Source organism: Elephas maximus, chromosome 12, assembly GCF_024166365.1.
Source record: "Elephas maximus indicus isolate mEleMax1 chromosome 12, mEleMax1 primary haplotype, whole genome shotgun sequence".
Taxonomy (NCBI): Eukaryota; Metazoa; Chordata; class Mammalia; order Proboscidea; family Elephantidae; genus Elephas; species Elephas maximus.
The window spans coordinates 10,637,580-10,662,205 of NC_064830.1; the positions used below are offsets into that span (position 1 = coordinate 10,637,580).

Sequence of the window (24,626 nt, forward strand, 5' to 3'; positions counted from 1 at the left end):
TGTCTTCCTTTGGTTCAGAATAAGCCTAGCTCAGCCCTACCTCAGGATCTTTGCACATGCTAGTTCCTCTGCCTAGCAGGCTACATCCCCCACTTTTGTTTTTACAGCCAACTCCTTTTCTTGAGATTTCAGTTTAACTGCCATTTTCTTTGAGGAGGGCTTTCCAAATCATCCTACTTAAACTAGATCTGCCACTAGTATTTTTATCTCAATCTATTATTTGCTCACTACATAGTATAGTTGTTGCAGCTTTCAATCCTTTCATGTATCTATTTGTTTCTTTTCTGTCTGCCTCTCCAACAAGAATATAAGTGCCATGATAACCAGGGCTGTATTTACCTTGTCACCATTGAATCTCTATCACTTCGCACGAGCACGTTGTCTAACGATGGTAGCCATTGTTGTTATGAAGACTTAGCATCACTTTTCTCACCACTTATCAATGATGGTTGATTCACCCAAGATGAGGAATAATTGGGTTCAGGTGATTAAAAAAAAAAATACTGATTTAGTCGAACGTGCTTCTCACTTTGTGCCTCCTCCGTTCCTTGCCCCCTGCATTTAATGTATACAGCCTTGGATAACAGTTATGTTTTTGTCTTTGTCTTGTCCCCCTTACTAAATTATAAGCTCCTTACAGGTAGGGTTTATGTTTTAGTGAACTTTGGATCTCATGCAGGTTTAGTACAACCCTTCAGACATTAGACATTTAATAAGCAATAGTAGTGGGGGTATAATACGTGTTGGCTGAATTAAATGACATTATTTCATGAAATGTTCATCTCTTACCAGAATATTAGAATGGTCTGCACTTTCTAAGATTTACTTTATTAGAAAGCAAGCGTATTTTTATCATCTATCATTTTATTACCACTAAATTCTGTAGACAGAATTTTGAGATGTATTTTTAATCTAAGATTAAATTACATAAACTTTAAATATGCCTTTGGTTGAGTAAAATCTCACATATTCAAGAGTGACTTCATTATCTTATCCTTCTTTTCCACTCTAGTGAATGGTATTTCCATCGTAACTCATGTCCAAGCCAGGAATGTGGATATATCCCTGACTCCTCCTTCCTCTCCATCAGCACCCTCGGATAATTTCACAATATCCTATGAATTCTACCTCTCTATTTATTTTATTTTATTTTATTTTTTTATTTATTATCCTGCAGTTTGCCTAGTTCTGTCCATCCTGGCTGCCACTCTTTGTGAAAAGTGCCATATCTGTTTGTCAGCTCAGGGCTGTCCCCAGAAGTGGTGCTCAATGCATTTTCATTTGAATTGTAATTAATTATAAATTGGATTATTTCATAATTACTTCTAGTTTTAAAAAGATATTCTTTGTCTTTTAGCAAATGCACCCTCAACCAAAGATCAGAAAATACCCAGACACTGTATAGGCATATGGGTGTGTAGGTAGGTACAAATGTATACATAGGTGAGAACATACAGAAAACCAAAAAAACTGGACCCATTGCTGTTGAGTAGATTCTGACTCTAAACAACCCTAAATGATAGAGTAGAACTGCCCCATAGAGTTTCCAAGGCTGTAATCTTTACAGGGAAAACCTGGTAGCATAGTGGTTAAGAGCTATGGCTGCTAATGAAAAGGTCAGCAGTTTGAATCCACCAGGCGCTCCTTGGAAACTCTATGGGGCAGTTCTACTCTGTCCCATAGGGTGGCTATGAGTCAAAATCTACTCGATTGCAATGGGTTAATCTTTATGGAAGCAGACTGCCACATCTTTCTCCCACCGAATGACTGACCTTCGTGTAGCAGCTGAGTGCTTAGCCACTGTGTCACCATGACGTACACGTAAATACAGATATGCAGGTGCAGGGACATATATTCATTGAAGACACAAGTACGGATATTCTTCAGACAAACCAAACACCTTTCCAGATTGGTTTTCTGAGTTTGAAAGCTTAGGACCATAGTTTCATGGGACAACTCAATTGGCATAACACAGTTCACAAAAGTCACCATCTGCATCCTAGGGAATGAGTAGCATCTTGGGTCTTGAAAGTTGTGAGCAGCCATCTAAAATACAACTACTGGTCTCCACTCACCAGGAGCAAAAGAGTAAGAAGGTAACCAAAAGCTCAGAGAAGAAACAAGTCTACATGAGCCACAACCTCATCTACCCTGAGACCGGAAGAACTAGATGGTGCCTGGCTATCACCACCGACTGTTCTGACCAAGGTCACAATAGGTGGCCCCAGATAGAATGGGAGAAAAATGGGGCAAAGAACTGAAATTTTTTTTTTTTTTTAGAACTCAAATTCTTATTTTAAAAAAAAAAGAAAAAAAAAAAAGCCAGACAAACTGGAACAGTAGAGAACAGAGAAATCCCTGAGGCTACCACCCTGAGACACTCTTTAAACCCAGAACTGAGCCTATTCCGAGATCACCTTTTAGCGAAATAGCAGAGTGGCGCACAAAATAAAGGATATTACCTGTAAGACTGGTGCTCTACTTTGCATGAGACTAAAAGGTCAACAATGACTCAAAAGCAAAGATGAGAAGGAAAGGGCACAGGGAAACTAGAGTACTGGAAATGGAACAAACAGAACACAATTAAAGAGAAAAGAGAATGTTGGCACACTGTGATAAATATAACTAATGTCACTGAACAATTTGTATGGAAATTATCAAATAGGAACTTAACTTGCTGTGTAAACTTTCACCAAGAACTCAATAAAATATTATTTAAAAAAATAGTTTCTCTTTACTCCTAAAAGAAGACAGACAGAAAATACCTAGACACACGTTTTTCACATGCCTTAGGTGGGAGAATATTTGAAGTGTTTCCCTCAGTGTATCAGGAACCAACAGGGCAGCTTTCAGCTGTTCACCAGCCATTCAGCACAAACACTGACCCCCAAGGGAGATCTCTGCCTGCCCTCCCTGGAAGCATGGTGAAGCAGTCACTGGTTTTATTCTTTATAGACTCTTTGGAAAGAAGGGAAGGGTTCTGAGTACCTGTATCTTGCAGTTTAAGCAGATGGTTTTAAAAGTGAGACATCTGTGGCTGTGTCTAGCCAGAGTCTTTAATAACAACCCATCTTCCTACTTTAAATTATACCTTTGAACTTGAAGGTTCTCTGACTGTAGAAAAGTTCTTCCCTTCTAGTGAGATTGTGTAATAAATATATTTAAGTTCTCACAGGAAATTGTTTTGTACAGCTTCTCTCTATGCCTCTGACTTTCTTACCAAATACGCTTCGTTTGAGTTAATTTTATCTGTAGAATTTTGTTTTCTAAGCTGATAATACTATATTTTTATGTCAATCTCTGAAGAACACTTAAAAAAAGGTGTGATACAGGTTAGTTTTATTAATCTTAAACAATTAAATTGTTTCTGTACTCAAAGTTGCAATGTCATATATGTGAAATTTTGTCACCTTAATCCATTTATTTTCTTAGAAACTTTGTTCTAATGAATGTTATAGTGAAATTCCATGAAATCACTTATCATTTCCTCATCAATTATCACCATTGGCAGGAATGAAAAAGGGCTTCAGAACTCTGCCTGAGAGCTCCATTCTTGTCCATGATACTCCCAGCCTCACCACCACCATCTGCCTTGAGGTAGACAAATCTCCTTAAGATCTTTTCTCTATTGTAAATACCACCATTATAAGCCCAGGACTCTCAAGTCATCCCTCACTTCTCAGCCTCTATCTGCTTGATGTAAACCTCTTTCTCTCCCAATCTCTCACCCTTCCTCATTCTTGAAATCATCACAATGGTCCCTTGTGGAACTCAAGGTCAGTCAACAACAAAATCCCCTATATCACCCTCATCTCCATTGAAGGTTTCTTTCTTCTGCCCAACTTATTTGAAAACAGGTTCCTCTCTGAGGATGCTGCTTCTCAGGTTGCCCTCCCACACAGGGCATGAGATGGAGCAGACATTCTCCTTGTTCCTCATTGCCACTGCTTGACCATTCTCTTCCATGTCTCCAAAACCCTCCACCTTTGAATCTCAAGTCATCAGAGACTCAAAGCTGCTCCCTGATGTAGTCCCCAAATGTCAAGGCCCTCACCCTCACTCTGAAAATTTTGGCCCATGGTTATTCTCCCCCAAACCACTCCTGAAAGACTTCTGATGATTTCTGTGTTCATGTCAATGATCCTCCCAAAATCCTGACTTCCTGATTCCTTGACCATTTACTGTTCTGCCTCAGCTACTTACTCCCATGGTCACACCCTAAACTTTCCTATTACCAATGACCGCAATCTCATTATCTCAGATTCACCCACCCTACTCTCTGACTCTAACCTCCCAGCTCTCTCCCTCTATTACCCTGACTCTAGCAGTTCTTAGAGCAAGTGCACGAGAGCCTACATATAATTCATTGGTCCTACCATTTTTTTCACTGACTCTCACCTGTGTCATGCCCTTGCCCCCTTCCTTAATCATTTAGATTAGATAGATCATGATTACATTTATAGCTTTGCATGCTCCATAAACTCCCTTGACCTTCTCTCATTCAAATTTACTCTCCAGAAAAAAAAAAAAAAAAAAAAATCTATTCCTCAGTTGACTTAATGTCTGCACCATCAGCTGAGTGTGGCTGGAAGAAAACATATAACCGTGCTGTCTGCTATTACTTTAAAAGCATGATCAGGAATCTCAAGTGGGTATTGAGTGCTACCTGGCAATTCTACTTTTTTCTGGTCCCTTCATGAACTGCCCCTGCTCCTATTAAAGGTCAGGTGCCCTTCCCCACTTCTTGTTCAGAGAATCTCTTTCCTTCTCCCCTCAAAGGTATCACCCCAACAAGTCTCCTTTCTCTCCTACATCATTGTCACAGACTGAATTATGTCCCCCCACAAATGTGTGTATCAGTTTGGCTGGGCCATGATTCCCAGTATTGTGTGGATGTCCTCCATTTTGTGATTTTATGAAAAAGAGGATTAGTGTGGGATTGTAACCCCACCCTTACCCAGGTCACATCCCTGATCCAATGTAAAGGGAGTTTCCCTGGGATGTGGCCTGCACCACCTTTCATCTTACCAGAGATAAAAGGAAAGAGAAGGGAGCAGAGAGTTGGGGACCTCATACCACCAAGAAAGCAGTACCTGGAGCAGAGCACATCCTTTGGAACTGGGGTTCCTGCGCCTGAGAGAGCAAGACTTCCCCTGGAGCTGACATCCTGAATTTGGACATTTAGCCTACTCTACCGTGAAGAAATAAATCTCTCTTTGTTAAAGCCATCCACTTGTGGTATTTCTGTTATAGCAGCACTAGATGACTAAGACAGTCATTATCTGTCCCCATGTATACTGGCTTATTCTAGAAAATTAGCATAGGGAAGTGATTAAGAGAATGGCCTTTGGAACCTGAATGCTATCAAGCCCTGTGTCCTTGAAAAAGTTCTTTTGTCTCCCTTTGCTTCACAGTTCTTATTTTTAAAATGAGAGCAATAATTGAAATAAGTTACCATAATTGCTTTGAGGATTAAATGACATAATGTTTTAAATTAATTAAACTTTTTCAAGCTTACAAATATACTGTTTTTTTCTCCCATGTTAAAAAATGCTATTAATTCTACCTACACTTAAGCTATTATTTAACTTCTCTACTCTCTATTTAAAGGTCCCTTTTTTACATGCAAACGGTTTGCACTGGACTACTAAGTGAAAGGTTGGTGGTTCGAACTCACCCAGCAGTACTGGGAAGGAAAAACCTGGTAATCTGCTTCCATAAAGATCACAGTGAAGAAAACCCTATGGAGCTCAGTCCTACTTCGTAACACACAGGTCACCATGAGTAAGATTCGACTTGACGGCAACGGGTTTGGTTTTTCATTTTACTCCCTGTTTACTGCTAACCTCTTTGAAGGTGTGGTATGCTCAATGTCTTCATAACCTTGATTCCTACCTGACATGCTGTATATTTTATTTATGTATTTTTATTGTCTCTCGTTACCCTATCTTCCTGGAAGATAAGCTCAATGTGGGCAGGGATTCCTGCTCTGTTGTGTCACTAGCCTCTAGACAATGCCTGTCACACAGTAGGTGCTCAATAATATCAGTTGAATGAAGGAATATGGACAAACAAACTGATCAGATTATCAGCACAGTGATTACAATTCAGAAATCAATTTTAAAATTATATCTATTAAAGATAAGGCCAAAATTTGAAGAGAATTTGATGGATTAGAGAGTAAGACACACTTTGTCATTTTGGTTGACAGAGGCTTACTTAACCCAGATGGATTTTTTTTTTTTTTTAGCAAAAGGATTAATGATAATATCTTAGAAAAGATACTTCTTCTTCCCTTGTTAATTTAACTAATTGAAGAATTGGTTTTCTGGGTGAAAATTTTTTAAAGGGATTCGTTTATGATCTCTTTTTTTCATCCATTAATACACATCTTTTTTTTTTTATCTTCTATTAATCTAGCTCGTCTTTCTCAGATAAAGATTCCTGTCCTGAATTACAATGTCACTATATACATACAGGCACATGCAATGGTAAGACACTATCTAATGCTGCTATCTGTCTATAAGTTGTTACATAAATTAAGTTACAATTATACCACAATACACTGTATTAATCACTCTCAATCAGAATTAGATGTACCTGAAATTATCATGCTAATTTTTTGTTTCATTCTCAATCAGAATTAGATGTACCTGAAATTATCATGCTAATTTTTTGTTTTTTATCATCAACTATATAATCATGCTGCCAGTACACAGTGTTGGGCTCCATAGTGTACGTATATAACCTCAAATCCCCCCACAACGGCCACCCCCAACTCCTAGTAACAGATACCCAAAAGCACTAATTGTGGTTTAACATGATGGGCAAATAACACACACTTAAAATAATAACAAGAAATCTACTCAGCAGGCTCTTGAAAAATCCAGAATCTATCACCTTAAATGTAAGGTGAAATTAACCCTATGTTTGGCACTGCAGAAATCCTCTTAGGAACTACTTTAGCTCACTTCTATATATTTGCATTAATTTTATAAATGGACCCACATTTTGGAGACTTGGGGAAGGGACAGTATTGAGTGACAGGGTTCAAGTCTAGCCTTTCTCCTCCTAAACCCAATCCTAGCTGCATATATAAGCTAGCACTTTAAAAAGGATTGGTATCTGTAGTCACTGTAAAAATAATTCTAGTTCACAACAAGGACTCAGTGTTCCTATCCTTCTACCCCCACTTCTATTTTGAGACGCAAGCTCTGTTGTCACCGAACAGAATGACACTCACAGCAGGTACAACTGACACATGGAAATTTGCTAGATCAGTTGCACTAATTGGATATCTGCATTTGCAAGGTTTGTGGCACAAGTAGGAGGTGTTTAAACATGTGAGTTCAGAACCCTGTTTATGGTCCATTTCCATGTAAATGAAGAGAGCCAGCAGCTTAAGTGCAAGAAACACGGTCATACACCAAAGCTAGCTCAAGACGGAAAAAATGAAGCCTTGAGCAAGAAACCCCATAAAAAATAAAACTGGGTTTTTTCTCACCTTCCCAGCATATAAGATTTATGCCAGAAACTCCCATTAACACTAATAAGAATTATGCATGTAAATCTCCCATGAAACGATGGGGAGATTAGCCTCATCAATCACCCATGCAGATACCACAAATTCTGGGGCAGGCTTCTAGCAGGCAGACTGCTTTGCTGGGATTGATTTTGCCTGCCCTTTCATAAAGTGCTGAAACAGCAGGCCCTTGCACAGAAGGCAGGCGGGGAGAGGCCCTGGGAGGAACACCCCCAGAGCAGTGCAGAGGGACGGCATGTGGCTCAGCAAGTACTTTGAACAACACATAGATCATCATCATAACCACCCGCCTGCTCTATGATCGGAGCCCTGGTGGCACTGTGGTTAAGAGCTCTGCTGCTAACCTAAAAGGTCAGCTGTTGGAACCCACCAGCCGCTCCTCGGAAACCTTATGGGGCAGTTCTACCCTGTACGGTAGGGTTGCTATAAGTCGGAATGGACTTGACAGCAGTGGGGGTTTTTGGTTGGTTGGCTCTATGATTACACACGCTAGAAAAATAAAATGAACAGCCCCAGAACATGTGAATGGATCCTCTTTCTCCTGCCCTCTTCATACCTGTAAATTGTTTCTTAGGAAAGCAGGTGAAGTGTTTTAAGTAAGCTCCCAGCAACTAACCGTCACATCTTCTTGTTCCCTGCTCATATAGTTACGTGATGCATGCACCAGCAATGGGACAAATTCCCTCTTTTCCAAAAAGGATCTATGTTTTTTTGCCTCAGTACCTCTGCTCACGTTAGTGGAAGGCTCTCCCCACCACTGTATATCTATCGCATTTGTTTGAGATGTTTCCATCTCCAGGACGCCTTTCTTCTTCCCAAGGGCCTGGTGTCTCTTTGTGTTTCGAACTGATGGCCCTTCATCTATTTCTTTCTGTGGATTCTTTGCTGGTCTGTTTTTGTCAACATTTTTAGGGACCATATCTTAGCCTATTTAGGAATTATTAGCTCCCCCTGACCACAGCAGTCTTGTGTCTTCTTATTACCCTTTGCAGGCTTAACATAGTGACTTGCATATAGCCTCTCCATGAATATTTGGTGAATATAAATACAAATAGCCAATTTATTTTCATACATACACATGGCACAACATTATTAGGCTATCAAAAGGTATCCTGTGAAAAGAAATTCTTCTGTCCCATCCCCAATCATCCAATTTCTTTTCTCTGGGACAACCAGACTCTTCCTCTAATATTCTTGCATTGACAAACATGTATATATAAGCATGCTTTTTTAAAATATAAACATGGTAACACTATACACACGGCTTTGCACCCTGCACAATTTTCATTTAACAATCTATGTTGGGCTAGATCACTATGAGCCTCCTAATTAAAAAAAAAAAAAAAATTATTTGTAGTGTTCTATTGCATGAATATAACATATTTAACCAGTCTCCTATTGAGGAACATTGAAATGGTTTCCAAAGTCTTGCCCATACAAGAGTCCATAATAAGTATAACAAAAATTACCAACATTTCTAAAGAGTCCACTATGTGAAAATATCATTTTAATTCATTTATTCCTCCCACTACTTTTAAAATTAGGTATCAATACTGTGATAATTCCTGATACACAGAAAGGGAAATTGAGACATACAGGGGTCAAACAGGTTGTGCCAGGTCATGGGCAGGGGTGAAGCTAGGATTTGGATTAAGCAATGTAGCTTCAGAGGCCATGCTCTTAACTGCTGAACTAGATAACATTCCCCGACAGCTTTGCAAGACAACTTTGCTTCTGTGTGTGAATATTCATACGATAAATACCTAGGAGTGTGGTTCCTAGTTCAAAGGGTGTATCTGTTTTAAATTTCATTATTATTGCTCAATTGACCTCCACAGAGGTGGAACCAACTTACAGTTTCATCGACAATGTATAGGAGTGTCCATAACACACACTTCCAGCAATACTGTTACTAACCTTTTTGACCGTTGTCAGCTGATATGTAAACAATGCCATGGTATGTAGTTTTAATTTGAATTGATGATGTTAATGAGGTTGAGTAACTTCAAATATAAAAGTCATTTGTATCTTCTCTGAACGGTTTTCTTAAATGCTTTGCCTATTTTAATCTTTTTTGTTTATTTGTTAAATTTAATATGTTAATAAGCCATTTACAAGAAGCCCTGGTGGCACAGTAGCTAAGCCCTCAGCTGCCAACCAGAAGATCAGTGGTTCAAACCTACCGGCTACTCCATGGGGGAGGATGTGGCAGTCTGCTTCTGTTCTGTCCTATAGGATCCCTATGAGTCGGAACTGTCTCGAAGGGAATGGTGTTTTTTTGCTTTTAATAAGCCATTCGGTCCACATATTTCTGCTATATTGTAAAGGCTTATTTAGCTGTATAACAGTAAAGCAATGCATGATGAGAATTTCCATCTTTACCTTGTTTTCAAGTGCTTTTTAATAGGCAAGACTTATCCATTTCTTCTATATTACCTACTTTCAAATTTAACTCTATTTTCTGGTCCTAAATATGTTATTTGTTATACTTTGGCAAATGTCTAGTACTTTTCACCTGCACATTTTACACTGAGTTTAAATTATCCACAAATACAACCTATGAGATAAGGGTTAATATGATTTTTGTCCTGGTCAAATTAGAGTATGACCATAAGGCTAAAGAAAATAAGACATCGGAGGAAAATAATTTTTCCCTCCCTTCCCCCCCCCAATTTTACCTCCAAAGGCAGTTCTAGACCCTTTTACAGAGTATAGCTACAGGAAAAATCTCCTCTAAGAATGAGGAGAATGGGTATGCATTAGTAAACATTAGTATTCTTTTGACAGATATTTTACAAGGCTTAGCGTGTTGAATTAAGGTTCCATTGTCTCGAAGGAAAATTAAAAGTTCTACGCACTACTTTTTATAACAAAAATTCAGCTAACTACCTATAGAAGGGACTGTTGACTAGCAAAGACATTTAAAAAAAATTAAATGGAAAGTATTACTAGAGCAAACACACTAATAACAGTGGATCTTTATAAATAAGATAGTGCACAATCTTTTTGTCAAACAAAATTAAGATCCAACAATAGGATGTAAACTATCATTAGGGAGGAAATATGAAAACAGTGAACACAGTATTAAGCTGAAACCACAGCAAGAAAATTTCCTCCCAGCAAAGGCTACAAAGCATAATTTTCTTACCAGCCACAAATTTTTAACAGTAGAAATCTCTACAAGTGTTACGCATTGAATTGTGTCCTCCAAAAATATGTGTCAAAAATATGTGTGGTTGTTCACCATCTTGTAATCTGATGTGATTATCCTATGTGTTGTAAATCCTAATCTCCAGGATGTTATTGAGACAGTTATGTTAATGAGGCAAGACTCAAGCTATGAGATTAGGTTGTATCTTGAGTCAATTTCTCTTGAGATATAAAAATATCTCCTCCTACCACCAAGAAAGAAGCACCAGGAGCAGAGTGTATCCTTTGGACCTGGAGTCCCTGCGCTGAGAAGCTTCTAGGCTCAGGAAAGGATTGATGACAAGGACATACTCCTAGAGCCAACAGAGAGAGAAGGCCTTCCCCAGGAGCTGGAGCCCCAAATCAGACTTCTAGCCTCCTAAACTGTGACAGAATAAATTTCTGTTTGTTAAAGCCATCCACTTGTGGTATGTCTGTTATGGCAGCTCTAGACGACTAAGACAACAGGGGATATGTAAAGGTTCCTCTTGTGTGGCATGGAACCATCCATAGCACAATTCAAAGGGTATCAGACCAGAGGGTGTAAGCTACTTGACGATACAGACTGCAGCCCAATACCTTGCATACAGCACCTGTTCAATAAGTGTGTTTTGTTTGTTTTCTGAAAATTTATGATATATAGTCTGATGTTCAAAACACTTGGTACCAATAATCTCATGGACAACTTTAGCATGCCCTGCTATCTTCCAGTCCTTGCCCCCCGCCCCGAATCTTATATAACAATTCTGGTAAGGCCAGGAGTTGATATAGATACTTGAGATTTCTCCAAGCTTGAATGTAACTTCAGCAAAAATGTTATGTTCTCTTAACATCTTCCCATTTGGAAGGTTTCTTAGTCCTACTCCAAGAGGGAAATAAGAGGAAAGAGCATTCAAGCTATGAAATTAATGTGTAGAAACTCTAAACCACCCTCAAGATGCCCTGGAACCAGGGGGCATCATGGTGCTGCTAGGGACCTCCCAAGATCATACAGTCACCATGACCCAAAGGTGGTTCATGCAATAGACTTCCACTCACTGCCAGACAGGACCCTCAGCAAAACAAAGAGAAGCTGGTTTCTGGTGATCCTCCTGCCTTCTAGGCCCTCAGTGGTCTCTAGCTGCTCCAAATGATGTCTCCCTGCTTTCCAAATTTTCTTCAATCCAAAACCCACTGACTTAAGGTGATAGTTCTCAACTGGGAGGAGAGAAATTTCATGATTTTTGCAGTTTCTACCAAACTCTAAGGTAGAAGAACCAGGCATCAGCAATTTCCTATCCTCCTTTCCAAAAGATTGGTGGCCCATGACTTTGATGACACCAAGTCATTCAAAATGTCAATTTCTCCTAATTCTTAAACTAAATTCAGGTAAAATCCATGTCCAAACACTTTATTTATTTTTACTACCCATAATATTTTCAAAAGTCCTATTTTAATAAATGTAGTTATAATGGAGAGGCACAAAAGTCATAAAAATATTATTTATGTTAAACAGATGAATCACTATGAAAACAACTGGAAAGCGTTCTTTCATAAATTAGCAATGATCTTGACCAACATGACCCAAAATTTGTTGACTGTGTTCTGGGAATGGGCATATGAGAGTGATGACTATAAAGTCCTATCAATAGCCCTTGCATCATAAAGCAAAATAATTCGATTTAGCAGAAAACCGAACAATTTTACAATTTTTTTGTGCAATAAATGTTTAGCTATTATTATAATAATTTGTAGTCAACATCAATCTATTACATTAGTATCATGTAATCCATCCCATTCGACCTTTCTATAGCCCTTTTAGCCTATTTTACAAAAAAAGAAACGGAGATGTAGGAGGAATTTGCCCAAGGGCATCCAGGCAGGTACTGGCAATGCCAGGACTCAAATCTAATGGCATTTGTTGGCTTTTTAAAAATACACTCTTTTCAAAGGGTTAAAGAGCCTAAACTTTTAAAGCTGGACCTACTTCAGCAGATTCCCCTTGCTGGACACGTGATACACTCTTCTCTAAAAGGGCTGCCGTTCAGAATACAATTCCTGAAGTTTTTTGGGAAACAGTTCTGGATTTTATTTTAAGCAAAGTCTTTAGCATGGAGATTGAAGGCACAGTGTGATTTTCTCTTTGGGCTCTGGTTCAGAGGAAATTGGATTTCCTAGAGTGCCAGCTGCAGAGACACCACAGGTGCTCACGGCTCAGCAATCACCGTGGTTAATTGGGACACACTAGGACAAAAAAATGCCCTAAATCTGAATCTTGTTTGATGGCATTTTTATTTCTCCCATGAGAGCAAGCCCCAAAGTCCTTCTTAACTGATGCTATAGGAAGCTAGTTACTATAAAAAACAAAAACAAAAAACCTGTTACCATCCAGTTGATATTGAAGCCAGAAAATATGACACGCGAGGGTTTGGGGAATCACAGGGTAAGGAAGAACTAAGAGTTGTGGAAGGAAGTAAGATTTAGGGTTGTATCCAAGAGCTGCTGCTTACCAATGTGGTTGGTACGAAGGGCCCTTGCCATGGCATATTTCTGAGCTTACGTGGTAACTTAAAGAGTTGGGCATTGAAGAACAGTTGTGGGAATCTACATTTGAAAAACTACACAACAGTAGCTAAGATAAAGTCCAGCCAGTTGAATATATTGATGTTGGGTATTGGGAGTAGGAGTCCCTGGGTGACACAAACAATTAAGCTCTTAACAACCAAAAGGTTGGCCTTTGGAATCCATCCAAAGATGTCTCAGAAGAAAAGCCTGGCAATCTGCAATCTAATTCTGAAAGGTCACAGCTATGACAAGCCTATAGCAAGCAGCCTATTCGGAGACACATGGCGTTGCCATGGGTCAGAATCATCTTGACGGCAACTGGTTTGCTTTTTGGGCATTTGGTGGAAAGGGCAGCTGGCAGATGAGAGAGAAATAAAATCGATGAGAGAAAGGTGTTAGTAGTTAACTTCTGGGATCTAGAGAGCTTACATAAATTCTTACACTGGGTCACTCTGCGGTGAAGGTAATGAAATAGAGTTATATAACATTAGGTCTCCTCTGGACCACACAACTCACACAGTACACATATTCACCTTACACGTGCCGAACTTAACCCCGAAGAGGGTAAGCCCCTGGTCTCAGTACGGAGTCGAACATGCCAAATGACTTGTCTACTCCTCTGTGCCCCCATCTCTCCCATCTTTGAGATTTGTATTTTTCCGTTACCTAGTTAGTCCTCCCCAGATGAACTAAGCTTTCACTTCCTTTGGAAAGGCCTCTTTGACCTCTCTAAACAGAGTTAAGATTTTTTCTGTGTCCTCCTACATTATCTTATGCAGACCTCTGTTGATTCAATAAGCAGTTCCTGAGCACCTAGTGGGGCCCTGGTGGTGCAGTGGTTAAGAGCTCAGCTGTTAACTAAAAGGTCGGCAGTTCAAAACTACCAGCTGCTCCTTTGAAACCCTATGGGGCAGTTCTGCTCTGCCCTGTGGAATTGCTATGAGTTGGAATCAATGATTCAAGTGTACTTCCTGGCCTGTATTAGGTGCTCAAATAAAAAAAAAAAAAACTAAACCCATTGCCACTGAGGTGACTCGGACTCACTGCAACCCTGAAGGACAGGGTAGAACTGCCCCATAGGGTTTCTAAGGAGCAGCTGGTGAATTTGAGTTGCTGACTTTCTGGTTAGCAGCCAAACTCTTAACCACTACACCACCAGGGATCCTTCTGTGAATATAGGAAGGAATAATACAAATTTTGCCTTGAAGGAAGGAACTTAGCTAGTCTCAAGGCCCTTGCACACCTTATGTTCAATTTAAATTTTGAGCTTTTGAGGGCAATTACCATGTCCCACTCCGTTTCATACCTTCAGAGACTAGAAGAGTGCCTGGCACAAAGTAAGTAACAAACATTGTCAGAAGAGTGAGAAACTGATGAATAAATGAGTAGATGCACATGTATTCCTTGGTACTGGTGGCGGAAAAGGGAAGTGGTGAACAAAGCATTTTGTTTGGGGGTGTGTGTGTGTTTTAATTATGTTGTACTCTAGTGTTAATTTGGAGCCTTGGTGGCACAGTAGTTCAGTGATTAAGCGCTCAGCTTCTAACTGAAAGGACAGTGGTTTGACTCACAGTGACACTAAAGGGCTGAGCAGAACTGCCTCAACAGGGTTTCCAAGGCTGTAATCTTTACAGAAGCAGGCTGCCACATCTTTCTCCCATGGAGTGGCTGGTGAGTTTCACTGCTGACCTCTTGGTTTGCAGCCAAGCACTTTAACCACTGCACCACCAGGGCTCCTTCCGATGATAGGTATTATAGTATCAAAACTGACACCTGAGGACAATTAACGATGCATTCCAGCAAACTACGCCTGTCTATGTTGTCAACATTGACTGTGGCCTTGGATGATGCTCAGCGCTAAGTTTTGTATCCTGTCTTGCAGTCTCTCCTTATGAAGAATAAACTCCTGCCCACCAGAGAAGATTACCTTTAAAGGAAAAGATTACGTGGGACATCCTGGACCATTGTTGGCTTTCTACCTAAGGAAAATGCTACGGAATGAAAGCCTTTAAAATGCTCAGTTTTAAGAAATTAAAAAGACCGCATCTTTATCCTCAGGGCAGATTTTGGATAACTTTACATTTAGCATTCTTTTATATCAGCATTATTCAAAAGTAAGTTTTATATTTAAATGTTTATTGTTCACAGACCAGGTTCAGAAAAGCTAGTAATAAAACCTGACTTTCTTCCCAACTGAAAAAATGATGACTTAAGGTGACGGTATGTGCTCAAACTGGAAATTCATTACTATAAAAATGCAAACTTTTATTTCTTTCTGATTAAGAAATTTAGCCATAACCTGAAACTTTGCAGCGAGCATAGCTTTCAAGATCCACGGTAACACTGAGGGAGGTTTATCAACAGTAATTGACAGCAACCTACGAAAGCTTTGGGCAACATGAATGAAGCCCTAATTAAAGACTTGCTTAGTTTCCTTAAGAAAACCCTGATGGCATAATGGTTAAAAGTTCGGCTCCTAACTAAAAGAGGTCGGTGGTTTGAATTCACCAGGTGCTCCCTGGAAACCCTGTGGGGCAGTTCTACTTTGTCCTGTGGGCTCACTACGAGTCTGACTCAAAGGGCACCGGGTTGGTTTGTTTGGTTTGGTTTGGTTAATTTCCTTAAAGATAAAATGTCCCTAAACAGAATGAATAGTGGAATTAAGGATTGGACTGTGAAGGAGCTTCTCTACAACAACTGAAGGGTGAACAAGATCTACTAATTATTTTTTGGGTAATGTTGTAATTGGATAATAGAAGGCTTGTTGTTGTTATTGTGTGCAGTTGAGTTGATTTGGATTCCTAGTGACTCTGTAAGACAGAGTAGAACTGCCCCATAGCGTTTTCTAGGCTGCAGTCTTTCAGGAAGCAGATCACCAGGTCTTTTCTCCATGGAGCAGTTGGTGGGATGGAACCACCAACCTTTTGGTTAGCAGCCAAGCTGCTTAACCACTGTGCCACCAGGGCTCCTTAACAGAAGGCTACTTGAGTCTATTTTTAGCATTAGATTATAAATTCTGATTTCATATTGAATTTGCTTATTAAAACGATAGGATGCTGTTTTCTTTATCAAGTAACCTACATTCACAAACCTATCTTCACGCTTTTTAAAAGTAAGATAATTTTAGGTAAATATACAAAACATTGTCAGCATGTAAAACATAAAATGACATAGAATCATGACCTTTATGTAGCTCCTTGGAGATCCATATGTCTGCAAGACCAACGGGAATCTTTCTTTGCAGAATTTTGTTGACAATTTGAGCGACGCAAGCACTTGATTGGCTTCAATAACTACATTTTCTCCCCTCTTCCACCAGATGTGGTCACTCTAAAGAAGAATAAAAAGGCGGAGTAATGAGGTTGATATTCATAATGAAACAAAACTTTTACATGACCGATACAATTATCAGGAGGGTTTTTTTTTTTTAAGTTTGTTTCCTTGATTTTAACGTACTTCAGTGAAATAGGATAATAATAATGAGGTTGAATACACAGATAGAGGGGAAAGAATCAGGGGGGAGCAATGGGGATAACTACTGAATATTGCAAACAATTAATGTTTGATAAATAATTCCTTACAGAAAATTCCCTTTAAGAAACTAATTAAATTATTTTTTGTCACATAGAAATTATACAAAATTTTAAACACATTCTTATAAAACTAGGTAGAATAATTACGATGATTGAGTCTAAAAGGTATTAAGAATGTATGCAATACATAGAGACTCATTCAAGTGAGCAGTAATGGGAAGAAATGTAATATATCTGTATATAGGTTACATAGCTTTTATCAATAGGTAGCCATACTGTGTTTATTTTTGTCCTTCTCAGTTGAAAAGACAGTCAATAGGCTGCAGTCATCTCATCCAAAAAATTTTCAGGAACATGTTATTCACTAATTAAAAAACGAAAATCAAAACTCAACTACTTCTTTTAGGTGACAATTTTGAATTTCTTATTTTGTGTAACTATAAATCAACAACCAAACATAGTGTTCAAAATGGAGTTTATGCATCTACTTCTATGATTAATATTTATGTCGTGGGTACAGTTATTTTGAGTACTTTCTGAGATTATATACTTAGAGTTGGCTAAGGGGCTAAGGGGCTCAGAGTGATTTGGATGGTATTCAGTATAGTATTTCTCTGAAAATGCAGGTTAATTATCTTGCCATACGAAGAGCTCCAAATAGACGAGTAAATCTTAGGAGTGAAACAACATAAAGCAAAACAAAAAATTGATTGAGAATGCATTAATAAGACTGAATGCTAAATAATGATCAAGTCACCCCATTTGATATATTGCCAACACTGTTAAAAATCAAACTTCAGTAAAACTTTTTTCAATTCGTTTATACCACGTCTTACTTTCCTCGTAATCCAAGAAATTCATCTCTATCATTTTAAGCATTTTGTAACGTTCTATAGATTCATTACGGAGATCTACCACCACACCGGGGGAAGTGTTTTCCTCACAGTCAGGGAAGGTAGAAAAGGACAAAGACCTATAGATCATCATGCCCCCCTCCCGTGGGAGCAGATATGCCTGAGAATAGTCAGGAAAGGGAGGGATTTTTCATTAAAGCGATAATCATCTACAAAACAGAGTTTTGTTGACAGAGTGAAAGGTTTTATTTGGCGCTTGCTCTCTTCTGCATGCGCGCGCAGGTTCACAATTATCAGAGAGTCAAAAAGTGCCCTTTGCATTTCCAATGAGAAACGTCTGCATTGCTCTTAGCCTCTCATTGAGACGCTCTTCTAAATATCAGTGTCTTCTCACAGCCTCAGGTGCCAAGATGACTCAGCTGGTTTCCTGCTTCCTTGCCCTCACGAGGAGTGACACGCTCCCAAACAGGAGACTCCTGCTTTTGAAAGATTGGAATAACCTTTACATGCAATAGGTCTGCTCCAAGATGCATTTTCAGTCTGGGAGTCATTATGAGAGAGACATAGATTTAAACAATCACGGACAAATGGACTATAAATGCCCTTAAATGGGCATGTTCTTTATTAAAAATTTATATATATGTAATATTACCAGTTGCCACGGGGTTGATTCTGACTCATGGAGATCCCATGTGTATCAGAGTAGAACTGTGTGTGCTTCGCAGGGTTTTTACTGACTGTGATCTCTCAGAAGTAGATAGCTAGGCCTTTCTTCTAAGACGTGTCTTCGTAGACTCAAATTGCCAATCTTTTGGTTAGTAACCAAGTCCTTAACTGTTTGTGCCACCCAGGGATATATATATATAGATATATATGGATAGGTATGTATATATATATGTGTGTGCTTATATTTTGGAGTGGAAAGTTAACTAAATTAACTGCAGAATATAAATATAGTGAAATTAAGTATATTATTCTTTTAACAAAATATATTTCACTTTATATAAGGATCCACCAGAATAAACTATTAATGAATGATTTCCCTTAGTGATATGATCTTACGAACTTCACCCTGTTCCCAATGTTTGCTTTTCTCACTTAGCATAGCTCTCTGGACATACATCCAAGCTGTGTATATCAACAGGTCATTCTTTTTTATTTCTGAGTCGTGTTTCATATTTCAGAAGAAAGGCCTGGTGATTTTCTGCCAAAAAATCAGCCACTGGAAACCTTATGAAGCATAGTCCTACTCGGACGCACACGGGGTTGCCGTGAAATCAACGTGATGGCACCTGGTTACTGGGTTGGTAGTGCTTCACTGTATAGATGTACCACAGTTTGTTTAGCCCACTGAAACATTTGGGTTGTTTCTACTTTTTGGCTATTATGAGATAAACTACTATCAACATTTGTGTACAAGTTCTTTTTAAAAAAATATTTTATTTATTTGGTGAAAGCTTGCATAGCAAATTAGGTTTCCACTTGACAATTTCTACACAAATTGTTCAGTTTACATTAGTCACATTTTTCACAACGTGTTTAATTGTGTTCTGGTTGTTCTGTTTCCAGTACTCTAGTTTCCCTGCCGCCTTATCTTCTCATCTTTGCTTTGGAGCAGTTGTTGACTCTTTGTCTTGATTTAGAAAGTAATATTGGAATTATTATTCCCTGTCCTTGCGCACAGAGAATGTGACCCAGCTGGAGCTGGGACCACAAGGACTCACAAGGACACATCAACTGGACCCTGAGATAAAGACAATGGATTGGACAATCTTAGAAATTATCTTTTAGGGAAGAAAAATATCTTTTAGGGAGCATTTCACTTAAAGCCAATCAAACAGAACACAAACGACTTTTTACTCATCTCTTTCTATTAATATTTAGTGAATAGAAATTTGTTGGACCAATGAAGACCCTCCTGACTGTCCATTACTGAAACCTGTACCACTGATTGTTAAGGAAGACAACTGAAGATACAAGATCAGAGTTCGTAGCCAGTCTGTGAAGAGACGAAGCTTTCCGTGCCTCTACCCATTTTTGTGATAATGTATGCCAGCGGTTCTGTAACCGTCCTTGGGTTCAGGCAGACGTTAGCTCTGGCAGCTTGCTTGTCTGCTTCCCACTTGTGTCTTTTGGAATACATGCCGAATAAAACTTTCTTTTTGCTTTACTAAACTTTGTGATGCCTTTTCCCCTACAACAGTCTCATACTGATTTTTTTTTTTTTTTAATGGAGCACTGCAGTCATGGATAATATCCTTTATTTTGTGTGCCAGTCTGTTATTTTGTTAAACAATCTGTTATTTAGCTTTGGCAATAGCTTTGGTTTAAGGCTTAAAGAGTGTCTCAGGGCAACAGTTTCAGGGAGTTCTCTAGTCTCAGTTGGTCCAGTAAGCCTGGACTTTTTAAGAATCCGAGTTCTGTTTCTCATTTTTCTCCTGTTCTATCAGGATCCATCTATTGTGGCTCTGACCAGAACCATCAGTAGTGGTAGCTGGGCACCATCTAGTTCTTCTGGTCTCAGGGTAGATGAGGCCGTGACTCATATGGATATTTAGCCCTGTAGACTAATTTCTTATCTGACACTTTGGTTTCCTTCTTTCTCTTTTGCTCCCAACCAGTAGAGGCAAATAGTTGTAGCTTAGATTGCCGCTCATAAGCTTTTAAGATCCAGACACTACTAGCCTCATTAGGATGCAGAACATGAACTTCGTGATGCCAGTTGACTGAGTTGTCCCATGAAACGAAGTTCCTAAGCCTTCTAACCCAGAAAACCATTCTCACAAGGTCCTTATATCTGAAAAGGATCTGTAACTGTGTCCTGTATGAGTATATGTGCATGCACACATGTATTTGTAAATACACATACATATAGATACTTCTATCTGTACACACATATGTACTCACCTGTACCTACCTGTACACATATATGCCTATACACCTACATATGCGACCATATGCTTTTCTTTGATTACTGTTGGTGTTGCTGCTAAATTATATATGTCATATTCTTTAGCACAAACATTCTTTCCTCTTGTATGTTTCTTAGTGCCATCGTTCACTTGGGTCATGCTGTACTTCTGCACAAGCTTTTGAGTGAACATATACTTCTATTTTTCTGGGGTAAATGCCCAAGACCTCAGTCACTGGGTCATGATAGTTGCGTGTTTATTTTTAGGAAACTGCCAAATCATTTTCCAAAGTGGCAGTTCCATTTTACATTCCCAGTACAAATATGTTGAGCGATCCAGTTTCTGTATTCTTGCTAAAATTTGGTGTTGTCACTATTTTTTATTTTAGTCATTCTCGTAAGTATATTGTGATAGCTCATTCTGGCTTTAAGTTGCATTTCCCTATGTCTGATGAAATTGGACACTTTTTCATTTCTTCTTCCCATTTTACAATGAATTTTTTTTTTGTTTCTTTATTGTTAGATTTTGGAAGTTCTTTGTATATTGTAGATACTAGTCCTTTGTTGAATGTGTGGTTTGCAAACATTTTTCCCAGTCTGTTGCTTGCCTTTTCATTGCCTTAGCAGGGACTTTGATAGGGGAAAAGTTTTAAATTTTGATGAAGTCCAACTTATAAATTTTTTCTTTGTGGAGCATATATACATTTCTTTTTATATTTATTTTCTTTCCTTCCCAGCTGAAAAAATAAACTCCATAGTGGCAGAGACTTTGCTATCTATCATATTTCTGAATCCGAAAAGTCTAGAGCAATGCCTGGCACACAGCCGATGCTCAGCAAGTATTTGTCGAATGAGTAAATAGATGAATGAATAGTAATTTACTGGATAAAAATTATTTTAAATAAGTTCTTTTACTAACACTGGGGAATAATAATACGTGTAAAAAATAGCATATTCATATTTTGTAAAATGCTTTTAAACACATTATTATAACTGTGATTTTCATAACCCCCCCATGGGGAATACAGGCTAGATATTATTCTTTTACTGTTTTAGATGAGCCACAGAGACTTGTCTAACTCCACATAGTCAGTAAAGTCTGAATCTTGTTTTCACTGTAGCTTGTTGATGCTCCGTATTCCCTTAATATTTAAAAGTGATTGGAGGTGAATAGAAGGAGTGTTATGGATTGAGTTGTGTCCCCCCAAAATATGTGTTGTAAATCCTAACCTCTATGCCTAGAGTTACCCCTTTGGGAATGGGTTGTTTTTATTATGTTAATGAGACAGGATTAGCGTATGGTGTGTGTTTTGAGATAAAAAAAGAGATTAAGCAAGAAATTGGAAGAAGCAGAGATGCAGTAGGACAGATGCCAAAACACATGGAGGTCTCCAAGGAACCAGGAAGCAGAAGCCGAAGAGACAAGGACCTTCCTCCAGAGCCAATGGAAAGAGAAAGCCTTCCCCTCCAGCCAGAGCTCTGAATTCAGACGTCTAGCCTCCTAAACTGTGAGAGAATAAATTTCTGTTTGTTAAAGCCATCCACTTGTAGTATTTCTGTTACGGCAGCACTAGATAACTAAGACAGACCAAAAAAAGCCATTGCCATCAAGCTGATTCTGACTCATAGTGACCCTATAGGACAGAGTAGAACTATCCCATAGGGTTTCTAAGGTTGTAAATCTTTACGGAAGCAGACTACCAGATTTTTCTTCCATGGAGCTGCCAATCTCTCAGTTAGCAGCTAAGTACTTAACTCTTTCATAAATGAATTACTTTATGTTTGTAAGTTTTTGGCGATGTAATGTTCTTAACCACTGCGCCACCAGGGCTCCTTTAACTAATACAAAAAACCAAAACCAAACCTGTTGCCATTGAGTCAATTCCGACTCACAGCAACCCCATAGGATGCAGTACAATACCCTATAGGGTTTCCAAGGATTGGATAAAAAAACTATGATTCTCTGATTACTTTATGATATGTGGTTGGAAGAGAGTGCAGTATCTATATTTCCTTGGTTCTAGGCAACATCAAACCCAAATTATTCCAGATAAATGAAACCTTACATGGAAGTATGAGAAATCACTGAATCTGCCATGGAATTACGTTCTGGGTTTTAAATGTAAGGGTGTTCTCAGACCCCCCACACACGCCCTCAGTCCTTATTCACCCTGCTCTGTGTTCCTTCACTTGGAGCTCAGTACCCTCTGGCTTATGGTGGATTACCCCATAGGACACAACAGCAGAAGCTCAGAAAATGGAAGAAAAAAAGGTCAAATTTTTTATTCGACCCTAACTTCTCTCTCCGACCGGAGCTGGTGATGGTTGCATACCTCCATGGAAGGCCACACTCCTTGTTGGGCAGCCCTTGCTTACAGAGATAGTTTCAGCTCTGTGGGGGCCTGTAACTACCCTTTGAGGCCCTGGTGGTGCAGTGGTTAAAAGCTTCGCTGTTAACTGAAAAAATGGCTGGCAGTTTGAATCCATCAGGCACTCCTTGGAAACCCTATGGGGCAGTTCTACTCTGTCCTATGGGTCGCTATAGGGTTGCTCTGAGTTGGAATCAACTGACGGCAACTTTTTTTTTTAACCACCCTTTGCCCTGCAGGCCCACGAGTGGTAATGGCCCCTCAGTTACTACCTCTGGGGGCTTCACTGTCCTTGTTGGCTTTGCTTAACCCTGTGCTCACCTTCATAAATAGGCCCTTTATTTGTTCCTCCTCAGTCACCCCTTTGAGCATGTCATCTGTTTCTTGCTGGACCCTGACTGATAACAGTCTGTATTTCTAATTGAAACATCTTCATAGCAACTTCACTCTCCCCTGCCTTCATTGGAATTATATCTACCGTTATAAAATAGTCTTTAAAGTTTTTTTTTTTTTAATTATAGAGAAAAATATCCTAGTACAAAAGCTAGCACAGGATTGGCATTCAATCAAGGTGCACTTTCTAGGATCATGCTTCCTTTGCGAGTAATAGCACCAGGTCTAACATCTGAGATTCAGATCTGGCATTGAAGACACCATGCTTCTTTTTTCCTATTTTCCAATTTATAATTGAAGACTTATTTTATTATTCCTAATGGCCTTTTCTTTTTTAAATATATAAAAACACACTATATCTCTCCCCATGCAACAAAAAAAACATTCACCCTGTGGGCACCAACAGTAAATAACCCTAAATTATTTTATTTTCCATTAGCGTAAATAAGCAGAGCCTTTTAGACAACAGTCAGTCCACCAGCTCATTTCTTAATGTTGGAGGTTCAGGTTGGAAAACTGTGTCCTGTGGATACCAGACACATTCTCAACCAAACGTCTCCCACCAAGAAAGGAGAGAAATCTGGGAGAGCTACTCATCAGAAGGCACTCAAGTTGCTCATGACATTTCTATTGAAAAGTCTCTTTCTCAAAATTCATAATCAAGTCTATCTCTTCCTAGGCTTTTCACCTTACAGGATCATTGAAGTAAAAAAGTAAATAAAAAGTAAAAAAGCCAAAGTACACAGAAAATAGCATTGTTCTTCAGGTTACTATGTATAAGTTGGTGACTCTCACTGAAAACGTGATGAATTTCCTGGTAAGAATTTTCCAGAAAACTTTGGGGGCTGTGATACACCTTGGGTTAAGAGGCTTTTATAGAATTCTCTCATGGAACTCTTGGCAGTGTGCTGTAATTGTAGATTCATTATTAGCACACCTGACTCTACTACGAGATTCCACTGTGTTTTTAGACTCTATATCCCTACAACTGGAACCACTGTAAACATGAAAACTGCTAAATTTAATGAGCAAACCCAAGAAGGACTAACAAGCCAACCAACCAACCAACCTCTACCCATCATTCCATGGCTGTCAACCAGTTCCTAGGCACATTAAATAATACAACACTAAGGAAGGACTATAGCTTTCTGGAACAACTCTAAGATGGTCTTTAGTTTGGGGCCTTTGGATCCCTTTCTCAGGTACTGAAATCATTTATTTATTTTTTAACAGTATATGATAAAGAAGTGATTTTAAGTAAAACCTTAATTTTAGATTAGTGTATTATCA

General features: G+C 38.9%; 1 protein-coding gene across 4 annotated transcripts in view; it reads right to left on the reverse strand.

Moving 5' to 3' along the window:
• MYT1L (myelin transcription factor 1 like) overlaps positions 1 to 24,626 on the reverse strand; it is a 529,823-nt gene that overhangs the window by 281,600 nt on the left and 223,597 nt on the right. For all 4 annotated transcript variants that reach the window (XM_049902577.1, XM_049902576.1, XM_049902575.1 and 1 more), the window contains exon 3: positions 16,460 to 16,606. The gene's annotated coding sequence lies outside the window, so the exon portion shown is untranslated. The remainder of the gene's footprint in view (positions 1 to 16,459; positions 16,607 to 24,626) is intronic.